Source organism: Oratosquilla oratoria, chromosome 4 (assembly GCF_046742065.1).
Source record: "Oratosquilla oratoria isolate Oo_2021 chromosome 4, ASM4674206v1, whole genome shotgun sequence".
NCBI lineage: Eukaryota > Metazoa > Arthropoda > Malacostraca > Stomatopoda > Squillidae > Oratosquilla > Oratosquilla oratoria.
The window spans coordinates 5,025,197-5,042,053 of record NC_134780.1 but is presented as its reverse complement, the minus strand read 5'-3'; the positions used below and the strand labels follow the sequence as shown (position 1 = coordinate 5,042,053).

The 16,857-nt window shown below is 40.0% G+C and overlaps 1 protein-coding gene across 2 annotated transcripts in view; it reads right to left on the bottom strand.

Moving 5' to 3' along the window:
• The window catches only part of LOC143024604 (protein O-linked-mannose beta-1,2-N-acetylglucosaminyltransferase 1-like), a 570,350-nt gene that overhangs the window by 552,433 nt on the left and 1,060 nt on the right, over positions 1-16,857 (bottom strand). The window lies entirely within an intron of this gene.

The following is a 16,857-nucleotide window of genomic DNA, read 5'->3' as shown; positions in this document are numbered from 1 at the left end:
CAACTCCCCCAACTCCAAAATCCCACCACTCGAAACATTCCTTCGTCCAACTCCAGGTGACTTTAGTTAGCTACAGAGGAGACTCGAGTGTGTCGCCCTCGAGTACAGCTCGAGAGGGACCTCGTGGGTGTTGTCCTTGAAGCCGCGAGAAACTCGATCTGGGGGCGGTGGGCGCGCCGCATGTCAACAAACAACACGGGTGCGGCACAACGGCGCGGCACCGCCTCGAGTACTACGATGCTGTCATGCGCGATGACGCCCCCCTTGCCCCACGGGTGCGTAACGGCACGGACATCTGAGAGAGAGAGGGGGGAGGGAAAGAGAGGATGGGAGAGAGTGAGAGAGAGGAGGAGGAGGGAGAGAGAGGGGGAGGAGGGAGAGAGGGGGAGGAGGGAGAGAGGGAGGAGGAGGGAGAGAGAGGGGGAGGAGGGAGAGAGAGGGGGAGGAGGGAGAGAGAGGGGGAGGAGGGAGAGAGATGGGGAGGAGGGAGAGAGAGGGGGAGGAGGGAGAGAGAGGGGGAGGAGGGAGAGAGAGGGGGAGGAGGGAGAGAGAGGGGGAGGAGGGAGAGAGAGGGGGAGGAGGAAGAGAGAGGGGGAGGAGGAAGAGAGAGGGGGAGGAGGGAGAGAGAGAGGGGGAGGAGGGAGAGAGAGAAGGGGGAGACAGAGATGGAGAAAGGGAGAGAGGAAGAGAGAGACAGGGAGAGAGGAAGAGAGAGACAGGGAGAGAGGAAGAGAGAGACAGGGAGAGAGGAAGAGAGAGACAGGGAGAGAGGAAGAGAGAGACAGGGAGAGAGGGAGAGAGAGGGGAGGAAAGAAGGGGGAGAAAGTGAGAAAGAAAGGAATAAGATCTGCCCTGTTCTTAGTAACAACATTAATCAAATTTGCTTTTACAATGTTTGTCTTACTATAACGAAAACAATTTCTCTTACATGGCAAGTGGCTTTGCATATACATTCTCGTTGTTTTAATGTGAAAAATTACTTAATTATTTATTAATCTTGATATATTTTTATGATTACCTATTATCATATATATATATATATATATATATATATATATATATACATTTGCACATGCATACACACACAATGCATATATATATATATATATATGTATATATGTGTGTGTGTGTATGTATAGACTATACCCTATGATATATCTTATAGTATTCTATCCTATGACTATTTGTTTGTGTTACTTTGGGCTTTAATGTATAATTCTTTATATTCAAGTTTTACTTTGTTACTTATAGAGCAACCTAATTGTCATTATCTATTCATTTGATCACCATTATATATATATATATATATATATATATATATATATTATATATATATTATATATATATATATATATATATATATATATATATACGTCACTCTTACTTATACTATGCTGTTGATCCTCATTCTAAAGGATCTATCAATTGAATATATTAGTAAAATATGTTTATGTCTATAAACATTAAGAACTGGGTATATGAATTGTATTACGTAAGAACGAGTTTCCAATGGAATAAAGTTTTTTGGGCTTTGTTCTCACGATCATATGATATGTACGTCTCCGGTCACAAGTAGGCATGTACAGCGAGTGTTGAAACAACTGGTTCTATTAAGAGAAGATAACTTCATGGACAGGGCTGACAGGTAGTACAGGACATGGAAGTGCCTAGTGTAGGCCTTATGGTCCCTTACAGTCTCCACTATTCCTATGTTCTTACAAAATTCTATAGGGGAATTAGGAAAAATACATAATACAAAATAATAATGACAAAATATACAAATGAATAATAATAATAATAATAATAATAACAACAACAAAAATATATTCGGATACAAATACAAAAGTTCAATGATTTGTTGGATAAATCATATATACACGCGCACACGCACACACACACAACGTCACCACGAACATAGCTCACTTCCCGTGTAATACAACTAGGTAAACACACACACATATATATTATATATACATACATATATATATATATATATATATATATATATATATATATATTTATACAAAATCGAACCTGATTACATCACGTTTACTAAATCAAAATAGTAAAGTAACGCACATTAGCGACATTAAAAATGAATAAACAAATTAACAAATAAAATAAATAATAAATAAGACAAAGGCCCCAGAAGCGGAAGAAACATACCAATCAATTCAATCAAGTAATTATTAATTTCAAAATATTCATTACAAACTCAAAGGAAGATGGATACACACACAATTGTTGTAGAGCATGTGGGTCACGTGAATATACGGTACAGAAAAGAATGATGAAATGAATAATGATAATAACAATAACAAATATATAAAAGTATAAATTTATAAACATTTGTAATAAAAACAGACGAGTGAATAATCAAATAAACAAATAAATGATCATGTAAATAAATACACAAGTAGATCCATTGTAACAAAAATGATCATTTTTTTTACATGCGAAATAAAAAAAATGAAAAAAAGAGAGATGGTGGGGGGGAGAAAGAGGGAGGGAGGGAGACAGGAGGGATAAAGAGAGAGGAACAGAGAATAACAAACCCCTAGACCCCATAGTAACCGTCAACACTCGCCTAATTCATTTATAAACCTCAAGGAATGAAAATTAGACTGCTGTCCGTGTTGTGGGAGTATGGGGGAGCAGTCACCGGTTGCCAATCCTCCTTAGGTGAAAAAGGAGAGAATCTTGAAACCCGTTCCGAGGACCGAGTGCCAGCCCCTCAGGGCTGCACCTGTCGGATGGATTTTGTAGAAATGTGCACGGGGGGAGACCATCCACTCCGACATCCGTCTCGTTCAGTCACCCTTCGTTGGTTCCGCCTTAATATTTCCAATACCGAAGCCATCGATTGTAACATTCGGAGCATCAGATCTGATTAAAATGAATATTAGAAACTAATTATATAAAATTACTAAAACGATTCCACACACTGTGCGTGTGCGTGTTTGTGTGTGTTTATGATAGTGTGTGTTTATGTGTGCGTGCGGGTGTGTACGTGTGTGTGTGTGTGTGTACATGCGTATGTCCGCGCGATTCATCATGGTCTTAGACCACGTGTTGGACTCGTGATTGACAGCTATTAAACCACTCCCGGATGAGAGCTCAGAACTCATATTTGGCCCGATCTCAGGGTTATGTTGTAACCTTACACACACACACACACACTGACTGACCTTTTACATTCAGTAGTTCTGAAATCAGTTCACTTCATCAGTTCACCTGCCGAAGTCGAGGGATCAAGTATTTTCAACTTCCTCAATTTTCTGGCCTTCTGGGTAACAATAGACGAAAAATGCCTTTTAATGGTTTCTTCGATCAATATATATATATATATATATATATATATATATATATATATATATATATATATATATATATATATATATATATATATATTACGTTCGTAAAGAGTTGGAGTCCAGGAGCCATGTTGTCGGAAAATTTCAAACACTGGACTTTAACGGAATTCTGTTACTCTGAGTCCAGTGTTTGAAAATTTCCGACAACATATATATGTATATATACATATAAATATACATATAAACACACACACACACACACATATATACATATATATATATATATATATATATATATATATATATATTATATACATACATAATATATTATTATGGTTCGAATCCGGGGACGATAGTCGGAATTATTTGATCGACATCACCGTCACTGGTGATTCTATTTAGGTATGACAACGGCGATAAGTCCATCAAGGAAACGTAACAGTCTTAACCACTAGCTAAGAGCCCTGGTTCACTGTAAAATAATAAGAACGGACGGCAGTTAGCAGTCGACTTCGTTCCTCGGGAAGTAGATTAACTTCCAGGTTGGTGAATTTTATAGGGTCAGCAGCTCAGTCGGTAAGGCGACGGCAGTGAGAATTCACGAGCCCAGGTTCGAATCCGGGGACGACAGTCGGAATTATTTGTTCGACATCACCGTCACTGGTGATTCTATTCATATATACATACATACATACACACACACACACACACACATATATATATATATATATATATATTATATCTATATATATATAAACATACATTATATATAAATATAAACAAACATATACATATATACACACATCTATATACATACACACACACACACATATATACATATACAAACATATATATATATATATATATATATGTGTGTGTGTGTGTGTGTGTGTGTGTGTGTGTGTGTGTGTGTGTGTGTGTGTGTGTGTGTGTGTGTTGTGCAGGTACAAACATCTCATATGCATGTACAAATACCTTCATAAAACCTCTCCTAAGAGGACGGAAACTTTCCCATTCTTTGCTTCTGGAGAGAGACTATATGGGTCCTCCGAGTAGTGGTGACATAGATGGAGCTCCAGGCAGGCCCGTTCTTTGGGGGGTCGGGGAGTATTATCTGAGGCCCAGGAGATAGTTGATATTCTTCCCCCCTGATGTTATTTGATAAGATCATTAATAATAATAATAATAATAATAATAATAATAATAATAATAATAATAATAATAATAAATAACAATAATAATAATAATAAATCTTTCTAGTGCCTTTTTCCTGGTACTGGACAACAAAAAAATAAAAATACAAAAATGAAAAAATAACAATAATGATAATATAATAATAAATAGATTAATAGATAAAATAAAAGAACAACAAATATATAAATAAATAATGATAGAAAAATGAAATATAATTGAGGGCGTCTCTGATGATCATTAACTTAATTATCATTACTTGATGTGCGCAGAGAAAAATTCTTTGGAAACTACGGCGAAAACTGTCCTGAAGGGTATGGAAGATCCTTATGACTTGAGAAAGTGGATATGGTTAGGTTAGGTTAGGTTAGGTTAGGTTAGGACGGGTTACGTTACGTTTGGTGGGCTTACGTTAGGTTAATATAGGTTAGGTTGAGTTAGGCAGGGTTGGGTTACGTTTGGCGGGCTTAGGTTAGGTCAAGTTAGGTTAGGTGAAGTTTGGTGGATTCAGTTGGGGTTGTGATATGTTAGGTGTGGTTAGGTTAGATAACGTTAAGTAAGATTACGCTACGTTAGGTTAGGCAGAATTAGGCGGGGTTACGATAAGTTAGGTGGGTTTAAGTCAGGGCTGGTTAGGTTAGGTAAGGTTACGCTACATTAGGCTGGGTTATATCATGTAAGGTGGAATCAGGTTAGGTTAACTTAGGCGGTGTTGGGCTAGGTTAGGAAAGTTATAAACAGGGTTGAAAGGAAGTCTGCGAAACTGACTTTAGTATGCTGCCCACTCTATTGTCTCTTGAATATAATAAGGATAGTGAGCTGCTGTGCAACTATTATGTAAACATGGGCTGCAATGTCTGTAGCAACACACACACACACACACACACACACACACACACACACACACACACACACACACACACATATATATATATATACATATATATATATATATATATGCGAATAAATTACAAAAACACGTGATTCACAAAATGTGAAATAAAACCAATTGGAAAATAAAATGAAAGGTGACCGAAAGTTTTCGTCTATTTAAGACATTTTCAAAGGTACAGAGTAAGGAAACAGTGACAGTATATATACAAAAGAAGCATATATATTGTTACTGTTTCCTTACTCTGCAACTTTCAAAATGTCTTAAATAGACGAAAACGTTCGGTCACCTTTAATTTTATTTTCCAAGTGGTTTTATTACACACACACACACACACACATATATATATATATATATATATATACATATATACACACACACACAGTGGTGGGATTATAAAGATAACAGGTTCTCTCATTGTCCCAGTATCAAGTAGATACCACTTACGGTGTATTATAGCCTGCATAAGTCAATTCTAATAAACTACTCGCGGAGCTCATGACATTCCAAAAACAGGTTCGTACGAACCGGTAAGAACCAGCTGAATCCCACCACTATACAAGAACATAGGAATGAAGGATACTGCAAGAGACCATGAGGCCTAAACTAGGCAGTTCCATGTCCATGACCACCTGCCATCCCCATCCATAAAATTGTCTAACCGTTTCTTAAAACTATTGATAGTTTCAGCGCTCACTACATGGTTACCAAGTCTGTTCCATTCGTTGACCACCCTATTAATAAACCAATTCTTGCCCATTTCCTTCTTAAATATAAATTTGTCCAGTTTAAATAAATTACTGCGAGTCCTGCCCTGCTGCCTTAATATGATGACATTGTTTGCGTTGCGTCACCCTTGTTAAAGCCTTTGATCCACTTAAACACATCTATTAGATCACCCCGTGAGTGTGTGTGTGTGTGTGTGTGTGTGTGTGTGTGTGTGTGTGTGTGTGTGTGTGTGTATATGAATATATATATATATATATATATATATATATATATATATATATATATATATATATATATATATATATATATATATATATATATATATATATATATATTATCAACAACAATGCCCTTTAATTCTAAGCCATCAACATCGGACGAACCGTGGAGACACACCCAGAAATTGAAACGTGGTACGCCCGAGGACTCGAACCAATGCGGCGTAAAAAACGTTACCAGTGCCGTATTGACTATTAGACCAATACACCATCAAGAGAAATATAAGTTGAGCGCAACTTTTCTTATATATTTGTATGCTCGAGTTACATACACATACACGAAAGTTTGCGTTCAACCCATCTCCACTATGATAGTACATTAGTAAGTATACGAACGTGGGAAAGTATTTGTACAACACTGAATGGGTCCCAGTGACTAGAGATACATTTTTTATCAACCACAATGCACTTTAATTCTAAGCCATCAACATCGGACGAACCGTCGAGGCACATGCAGAAACTGAAACGTGGTACGCCCGAGGACTCGAACCAACGCGGCGAGAACGTTACCAGTGCCGTATTGACTATTAGACCAATACACCATCAAGAGAGATACAAGTTGATGGTGTATTGGTCTAATAGTCAATACGGAACTGGTAACGTTCTCGCTGCGTTGGTTCGAGTCCTCGGGCGTACCATGTTTCAATTTCTGCATGTGCCTCCACGGTTCGTCCGATGTTGATGGCTTAGAATTAAAGTGCATTAAGGTTGATAAAGATGTATCTCTAGTCACTGGGACCCATTCAGTGTTGTACATACATACATATATATATATATATATATATATATATATATATATATATATATATATTATATATATATATTATACACACACACACACACAGCATGTCCCCTATATACGAAGGATATAGGTTCCTTTAAACACTTTCGTATATTGATAATATAATTCGTATATTGAAGCGAGACTGGCGAATCATATGCCTTTCCTTCGAATTTTCGTATATCGGATATTCCCCGTTTACATCATATATATATATATATATATATATATATATATATATATATATATATATATATATATGTATATAAACCAAAAGCTTTTTTACCCCTTTGTGTGGGAGGTAACTAAGTCAGGCACGTACCTATTCCCACCCATTTCACTCCCCTCCACCCCTCCCATCTCAGCTCCTCATGGATGACGGGTCATCCCTACATCCGCCAACTACCCTGGGTCAAACGCAATGCAGCAAGACACAGTACATCCACAGCAAGGCCGCTTCACTTAATCGGCGACCCCCCTCACGTAAATACACATTTTCATTAGATCTTTTGGTAGTTATACAGTAAACTTCATATTTCGTGTTTGCATGAGAAGCCCAAGCTAGGCATAGTTGTAATTAATTTCTATGCAATGATGTGTGATTTGCCTTTCCAACATTAGCCAACTGTAAATATCATTTACACTATGGCCCTGTTCATACTGGCGGTTTCAACCGCGGCGGTACATTGATGACGTAAGCCAATGGAGGCGTACACACCCAACCGCCCAGTTTGTCCTTGGGTATACGGTTCCACCGCGGCTTCCGCGCGGTTCAAGCCGCTAGTGTGGGCAGGGCCTAAGCTCCTTTATTTTGAATATTTCGTATTGTTTTGTGGGATTTTTTTTCAGCGTTGTTTAATTATGATGGCGTCCAGAAACAGAGGGGCATCCTTGCCACTTTTACTAGTTTCGAGTCAAGCACGAATCGTGAAAGGCGCAAGCCTCATATATACTGTGTATATATATATATATATATATATATATATATATGTATACATATATATATACATATATATATGTATACATATATATACATATATACATATATATATATACATATATATATATATATACTTGTATGCATATATATACATATATATATATATATATATATATATATATATATTATTTATACATTCACATGCATATATACATACATACATATATATATGCACACACATATTATACGTGCTTCACTCGAAACCAGTAAAAGTGGCGAGGATGGACCTCTATTTCTGGACCCCTCATATACCCGAAAGTTGGTGCCAATGGCATATCAAAGTCAAAGGTCAAGTTACACGAAAGAATGTGAACACAGCCGGATGAAGCCAGCGCGGTGAGGTATAGAGGCTGTATTGTTCCTCACGGGGCGGTCCTGAAATGGACCATTAAGGCTGACCTACATTACACAGTCAGCGCCGTAATGAAAACAATGCTATGGTGTTTCAGTGCCACGCACCTGAATGATTCCGTCCCTTGGTTGGCACTGCACCATCGCAAAGACAACAGATGTCAGAAAGCAGTGATACAGTGCTTTAATCAATGCTATGCACCTGACAGGCTCTGTCCCTTGGCTAGCACTGCAGCACTGCAAAGACAATAGATACTAGAAGCCAGTGTTACAGTGCTTTAACCAGTGCCACATACATAATTCACTCCCTCCCTTGGTTGGCACTGCAGTATCGCAAAGACAACAGATACCAGTGCTACAGTGCTTTAACCAGTGCCAAGCATCTGATTGGCTCCGTCCCCTGGTTAGCACTGCACGAACATACATGTGCACGAACCAAAGTTAAATTACCCTACTCAGTTAGAATGCAAATTATAGTCAATATCGGAGAGAGAGGACAATTTTCCCCCGTATTTACCCTGGAATATCAATTACGTCCGGACAAGTCACACAACTTCGGCTATGGTTGTGATTTGCGTTACGTCAACAGCCGTAACTTGCGTTACGTGGTCATGTAACATGCATCAAGTTTTTCCCTTTACCGGGAATCTACAAATAGGGAACTTTCTCATATTCGGAACAAATGTCTCTTTCGAACGTAACCCACGCTGATTCACAATGGCAACAGCCCACCGATTAGATTTTATACGAAGCCGACAAGGGGAAAAAATATCCAAGAGCAGCAATTATTCAGAGTTCAAACATTACAGAACAATACGGAGGCGTGTTCAATAATGTACCCCCTTTAATTCACTTAATTCCTGTAGTCAGAAAGACTTCAATTGATGCCCCGTGGGATGTCCTGTCCTAATGTCCCTTCCTCATCCATTCCAGGATGTATGAATATAGCTTAGCGGTTGTATTTTGCGTCTGTGGACTTGAAAGCTTCAAAAAAACTCTTTGTTGTACAGTTAACAAAGGTACCTTCCTCGTAAGGTGCCTACACTGATCGCATCCCAGACAACCCTGTATTTATTTATCTACATAAATGGGTGTATCAGATTACTGACTGCATATTGTTGTGGAATATTAATTGCACAGTAGCATATAACCTATACTTTACGGACTGTCTTGAGGTGCCCCTACGGCCTAGAGTCACGCATAAATTTGTCTGTTAGAATGAAATCTCTACTGGAGGAACAACGATACTTGTGTGTCACGACTGTCCCTTCGTTATGCTTTTCTCTCTAAAAACTGTTCTGTACCACATCTTTGAGTATATATATTTTTTCCCTCGCCTCTGTCCCCTGTGGTGGGGGGAGGAAAGAATACTGCCACCGTGTTTCCTATGCGAGTCGTTAAAGGCGGCTAAAATGGGCCGGAGTGATGAGACTAGGAATCCTGCTCTCTGTAAAATTATCCTACAAGAAGTCAAGGCAAAAGAGGGTCTGGGAGGAGACATCAACCAGAACCCTAAATATTAATCCTCTGCTCAAATTCTCTTTCCTTTTCACAGACCCGCCACCTCATGGAAACTGCCCACGGCGATCCAATCAACTCATATGTTGATCAGTGAAGAAATTCTGTCATGTATGTAGATCAGTGCACGCGGGAGTATAATATATATACACATATGTATAGTGCTCGTCACGGCATTATGCCGGGTGAGCGCCCCGGCATAATGCCGTGATGAAAAACAATGGCCTACCGTATAAGGTGGTCTCTTCTCGTCACGGCATTATGCCGGGTACCAGCCGTTAGCATGACGTCACTTCCTACCAACAAACACCACATACCGACTCAGTACCCGCGTGGCTGCCGTGGTGAGAGGAAGTGTTTCTCCTTTGATCTATCATTCGCCCTATCTTCTATCTGGGCTTCGCTTGGTTTCTGGGGGGGTATACCTTAGTGACTATGGGTAAAAAGAAGTCGTTAACGCCTGTAACTATAGCTCAGATCATAGGGCTTCACAAAGCTGGGCTCCAGACAAGAGAAATAGTGGCGAATGTTGGTGTGAGTGAGCGATCTGTGAGAAACTGGGTGAAGCGTTTCAAGGCCAACGGTGGTGTCGAGTTACCGTCTGCTAAACCTCGGCCTGGCCCCTCGAAGAAGACATCTGTACGTACTTTGACTGTGCTCAAAAAGCAGCTAGAGAGTACACCTACCATAACTGTTATTGAAAACACACACACACACGTCTGCTTTCTGAGGTGTCCATAAGAACAGTCAACAGGCGGGTGGCCGAGCTGGGCTACAGTAGCCACCGGCAGGTTAAGAAACCCATCCTTACCAAGCGGCAGAAGAAACGTAGGCTGGATTTTGCACTTAAATATCGTAATTGGACTCCTCAACAGTGGTCTGAGGTACTTTGGAGTGACGAAGCCACCTTCACCGTCACCTGTAACCGTGGTGGACATGTGTACCGGGCCAGAGGTCCTTCACCGTCACATGTAACCGTGGTGGACGTATATACCAGGCCAGAGGTAGCGACCCATTAGACCACTAAACACCCAGAATCTCTCATGGTTTCGGTGTGTTTTACTGCTCAAGAGTGTTGGTGAACTCATAGTGCTCCCCAAAAACCAGTATATGAACCAATATAATTATCTGGAGGTGTTGTGTGACAATTTACCTGACGCGTTTGACAAGTGTGGGGCTACGGTATTTATGCAGGACGGCGCACCGTGTCACACCGCCAGATCTGTAGTTCGGTGACTTAAGGACTGTGATGTGAGCTTCCTTAATGACTGGGGAGGCAGTTCCTCTGACTTAAACCCCATTGAAAACCTACGATCAATAGTGAAGTTTGATGGGCAAGGATAGTAGTTCTATTTCACAGCTTGAGTCTGCTGTACGCGAGGCATGGGTTAATACACCTCCTCAGACCCTAAGGAATTTGCGTAAGAGTCTTCCCAAACGGCTGAGGGACGTGGCGAAGCGTAACGGAGGCAGCACAACGTATTAGAACCTCATCAAAAGTATAAATATATTTTTATGGTACATGTTTTGGTGTGTGCGGGGCGGCCGGCATAATGCCGTGACGAACACTATATATACATATATATATATATATATATATATATACATATATATATATATGATCCAGCTTATCTCGCATGTGTGAGGACCGATATTCTCCGGAAACAACAATAATAACAATGATTATTGGTTATTTCAAAAGATCAGATAACTTTATGGCCAGAGATGACAAGTGGTAAGGGATATGGAACTGCCTAGTGTAGGCCTTATGGTCTCTTGCAGTCGCCTCCATTCTTATGTTTTTAATAATAACCACAGAAGACGCACAGCTTCCTGCTGTTCCACAACTGATCATCGAAACACTCCAGAATTGTTCCTCCTGTAGTCGCCGACGTCATCATCGTTAACCTCTTCAATCCGGTTACACTCTCCAGATTCTGTTCCGTCTGAGGACCTTCCTCAAGCAGCGGTCCCTGGCCTGAAGATCGTCTGAATCGACCGCGATCCCTTTCGCCTGGCCAATACTCGACGGCACTATGGTACCGTTCGCAACCGCTAATCCACCAGTCCAAGTTCAATTCCCGCCCAGGGTTGAAACAATTTTAGCATCGCTGCACTGCAACCCGGTACTCCAACTCTGGTGGGCAAGGAGTTGTTTGTATGTATGTATATGTAAGACAACAGTATTCCCCATATATCGTACCATACACGACCTCTGAGCTCTCACCCGGGGGGGAAACAACTGTCGATCCCGAGTCCTCAACGTGAACCAACACCGTGCTGGTGAACCACAAGGTCCTTCAAGTGTACTGAAATCACAGATAGTTCACCAGAATAAAACCTGTAAAGTCTGTCGCTGTTCGTGGGGCCCCGCCCTTGGGGGTCACGTTCCCACGCCGCCCCCGGAGGACCTCGTCAGTGTTCCGCATGAGAACGAGACAGCAGAGGACCTTCCTGAAGGAGAATTCACAGCAGTCACGCATCTTCGCCGCTCTCAACGCTATTGATTCTACCTCATTCTTCACTGGAATTATATCACGTTCAGTATTTATACTCCTCCAGTTGTTCAGTATTTATACTCCTACAGGGCAGGACTCGCAGTAATGGGTATACACTGGACAAATTTAGATTTAAGAAGGAAATAGGCAAGAATTGGTTAACTAATAGGGTGGTCGATGAATGGAATAAACTTAGTAACCATGTAGTAAGCGCTGAAACTATCAGTTGTTTTAAGAAACGATTAGACAACTTTATGGATGGGGATGACAGGTGGTGATGGATACGGAGCTGCCTAGTGTAGGCCTTATGGTCTTTTGCAGTCTCCTTTATTTCTTATATTCTTATGTTCTTAAATACATAAAACAACACAAACCTCACTTTGATGCAACAATAAATACAATAACAAAAAAGAAGAGATAGGAAGAGGAGACGGAGGAGAGGAGAGGAGGAGGAAGAGGAAGAGAAGAAGAATCTTACAATGTCATTCTTCATTGGCGTTCACTATTAATATTCCTACATTGTACAATCTTGCTCTTTCATAGGCTTAACATCGTATTCTCTACAACACTATCTTCCCCAATTCCCAGCAGTGACTGTCAGTTACCTGCCCCTTAACAGTCCCACACATAGGGCAAAGATGACGGCTTCGGCCGCAGCTACTCAGCGCCTCCTGGTGTAGGTTCCTCACCTTCAATTAAAGGGCCATTTACACGGTCGAACAGTTTGACAAACCCGGTTTGTCAGGCAAATGTGTGAAGTGATGTTTGACCGTGTGAATGGGATATTTGGTCGTCAAACACGTTTGTCGAACGTGTTTGACAACCAAATACCCCATTCACACGGTCAAACATCACTTCAAACACTTGTTTGACAAACCGGGTTTGTCAAACCGTTTGACCCTCTAAATGCCCCTTAATATTCTTACAGTATAGAGTTGTTCACAGCTATGAATAAAGTAAAACATCCCAACACTCATTAGGATACAACAATAAATATAATAATGAAGAGGAAGAAGAAAAAGATAAAAAAAAAGAATAAGAAGAAAGAAAAAGAAGAAAAAAGAAGAAGAAAAAGAAGAAAATAAAAATGTCAAGATTCTCTCTCGACTTTCACTTTATAAAAAAATTATATTAAAATCAATAAATAAATAAGAATAAATAAATAAAGTCCCCAAAGGAGGAGGGGTAGGGGAAGGAGGGAGTTGTTCATGGGATCCACCCAAAGCCCCCCCCTTCCCCCCCCCCCAAGTTCGCACTTCCCAAGGCCTCCTTGTGGCAATGAACTCGCCAAGTGACCAAGACGGCCATGATGCCTCACAGGCTTAAGTTCTCATTGTTACACAGAATAAATATATATATATATATATATATATATATATATATATATATATATATATATATATATATATATATATATATACTCATCGTTAAATAGAATTAATATACAACATATACCCTGTCTGTAATTCGTAGTTGCCGGCAAGGGTGAATTGGAGAATTCTCTCTCCCCCCCCACACACACACAATTATGAACTGTAGACTCTCCACTCTAACACAGCCTTGGTTAGGTTAGGTATGGTTAATTAGGTCAGGTTATGTATCACGAGCCAATACTCACTGTAGGATGTAAGGTTACGTTAGGTCAGGTTATATATCACCAGCCAATAATCAACTGTAGAATGTTAGGCTAGGTCAGGTCAGGTCATGTATCACGAGCCATAATAAACTATAGAATGTCCACCCCAAGCACGTATGGGGGGGGGGTCAAATGATCCGCCAAGTCTATATTATATAGAATGAATATAGAATATATATCCTCCTCGTTATATAAAATAAGTATACAATACATAGATTACAAATTCTCATCGCTTTATAAAATAATTATAGAATATATATTCTCGTTATATTGAATAAGTATACAATATATAGAAAATATATCCTCATCATTTAGATAAATACCTAAGTAAGATGCTGTAATGATTATAATTTATCTTATATCATTTGTTTTTGTTTTGTTATCTTTTGTCTGTCTGATTTTCATTTATTATTAGTTATATGTCAATTTATTATTATTCACTATTTACCTGTTTGTTTATTATTTAACTATACCTATGCATTTATTTATGTATTTTATTTGTTATTTACATTATTAGTTTTTATTTATTATTTTATTATTAATATGATTTTTTTTCGCATCCGACCTAGATATGGATCAAAAGGTCTCCTGTCGGTATGCTCCGCCTTTGTAATCCTTTGTAATCGTCATATAGAATAGGTAAAGTATATGTATTCTCAGCCTTATATAGGCCTATTGTAGAATGAGTATACAATATATAGAATATGTATCATCATCGTTATATATACAATATACAGGATATATCCCCATCGTTATATAGAATAAGTATACAATATATAGAATATACATATCACCTCGTTATATAGAATATGGGTCCGTCCTCCTCCTCCTCCTCCTCCCCTCTTCTTCTTCCTCCTCGTACCTCGTTGACTACTCTCTTCACGTACGTACAATGCACACAAAAAGTCATGTACGAGATGCAAAGAGAGAGAGAGAGAGAGAGAGAGAGAGAGAGAGGGAGAGGGAGAGAGAGAGAGAGAGAGAGAGAGAGAGAGAGAGGAGAGAGGAGAGAGAGGAGAGAGAGAGGAGAGAGGAGAGAGAGAGGAAGGAAGGGAGGGAGGGAGGGAGGGAGGGAGATAGAGAGAGAGAGAGAGAGAGAGAGAGAGAGAGAGAGAGAGAGAGAGAGAGAGAGAGAGAGAGAGAGAGAGAGAGAGAGAGAGAGAGAGAGAGAGAGAATCTCAGGGCCTAACGCGGGTTGTCGGCTAGTCTTCACCGGTGGGGTCCAGGAGCGTCGGCGGGGGCGGGGGGGGGCGGGGTGGCAAAAGGGGGAGCCCCTTCCCCCCTCTCCCCCCCAACCTTGGCAGCGACCACCAGTCCAAACCCACGGGAAGATCTGGGGAGACAGAAACCGTCCTTTCCCCCCCCCTTCTCCCCAAAGACTTACATTCCCCCAAACTCTCCCCATTTTTTTCAAAATATTATATACCCACACTATTCCACTTATCCTAATAATTAAAAAGAATAACTCAAAATATAAATGATATTGGATAGCCCTGACAGCCCTATCACCCCCCCCTTTCCTCCCCCCCTTGGCAAAAATGGACAAGCAGTGTTCAATTTAAACCCAACTACACTCATAGACATCACATTACTATCATCACTACCAAGCTTGACCGATTAGGACACGGAGACGGGACCCCTCGAGCGTAACCCAGAACCGGTATATTACAAAGCGGACGAACTAACGGGCGTCTTTTAATAATGAGCCTTTTATTTCAAATACCCCCCCCCCTCCGCTTCGTACATTATCTTGAGATATTTTAAGCAATATATAACAAATATAATATAATAAATATATTGCGAAAAAAAAAAAAAAAAAAAAAAAATCGTAGTGTCATAGGCTCACAGCCCAGCAAACCCGGGATCGCGCCCTGCTCAGGATCTGAAAGCTACATTACTACTACAACCCGTTACTGCCTCCCTTGAGCACGGTGATATACTGCATGCGGTCACAGGATGACCCATAGATCGGTCTATATACGAGGTCTGAGCTCTCATCCTTATATATATATATATATATATATATATATATATATATATAATATATATATATATATATATATATATATATAACCTGCAAACAGGTCTTCGCAAACCTGTAAATACATGACGTGATCTTGCATGTCTGAGGAAGCAAAATTAATTCTTTCCAACCACGAACTGAAAGTTCTGCCAACATCCAGACACCCGGCAACATAATAGCACTACCACCACTAATACCACAAAACATTCACACACATATATGAGCTCTGAGATCTCTTTCGGGAGGGAAATAGCTGTCGATCACGAGTCCAACACGTGATCCAAGACCATGGTGAATCTCTCTCTCTCTCACATACACACACATAAACCGTTGATTATTATTATTACACACACACACACTGCCGTAGGGTGGTGTCTGGCTGTCTCGACAGAGACTGCAGCAGATCCGAGGAGGTGAATACACACACACACACACATAAACCGTTGATTATTATTACACACACACACACACACACATATATATATATATATATATATTATATATATATATATATATATATATATATATATATATATACATTATGCACCACTATCATCTGGGTACTGTCCTATTCACACCCACCCACGATTACACCCCTACCGGTCTCCTACCACTACACGGAAGTTAGGGGGAGACAGAGAGATGG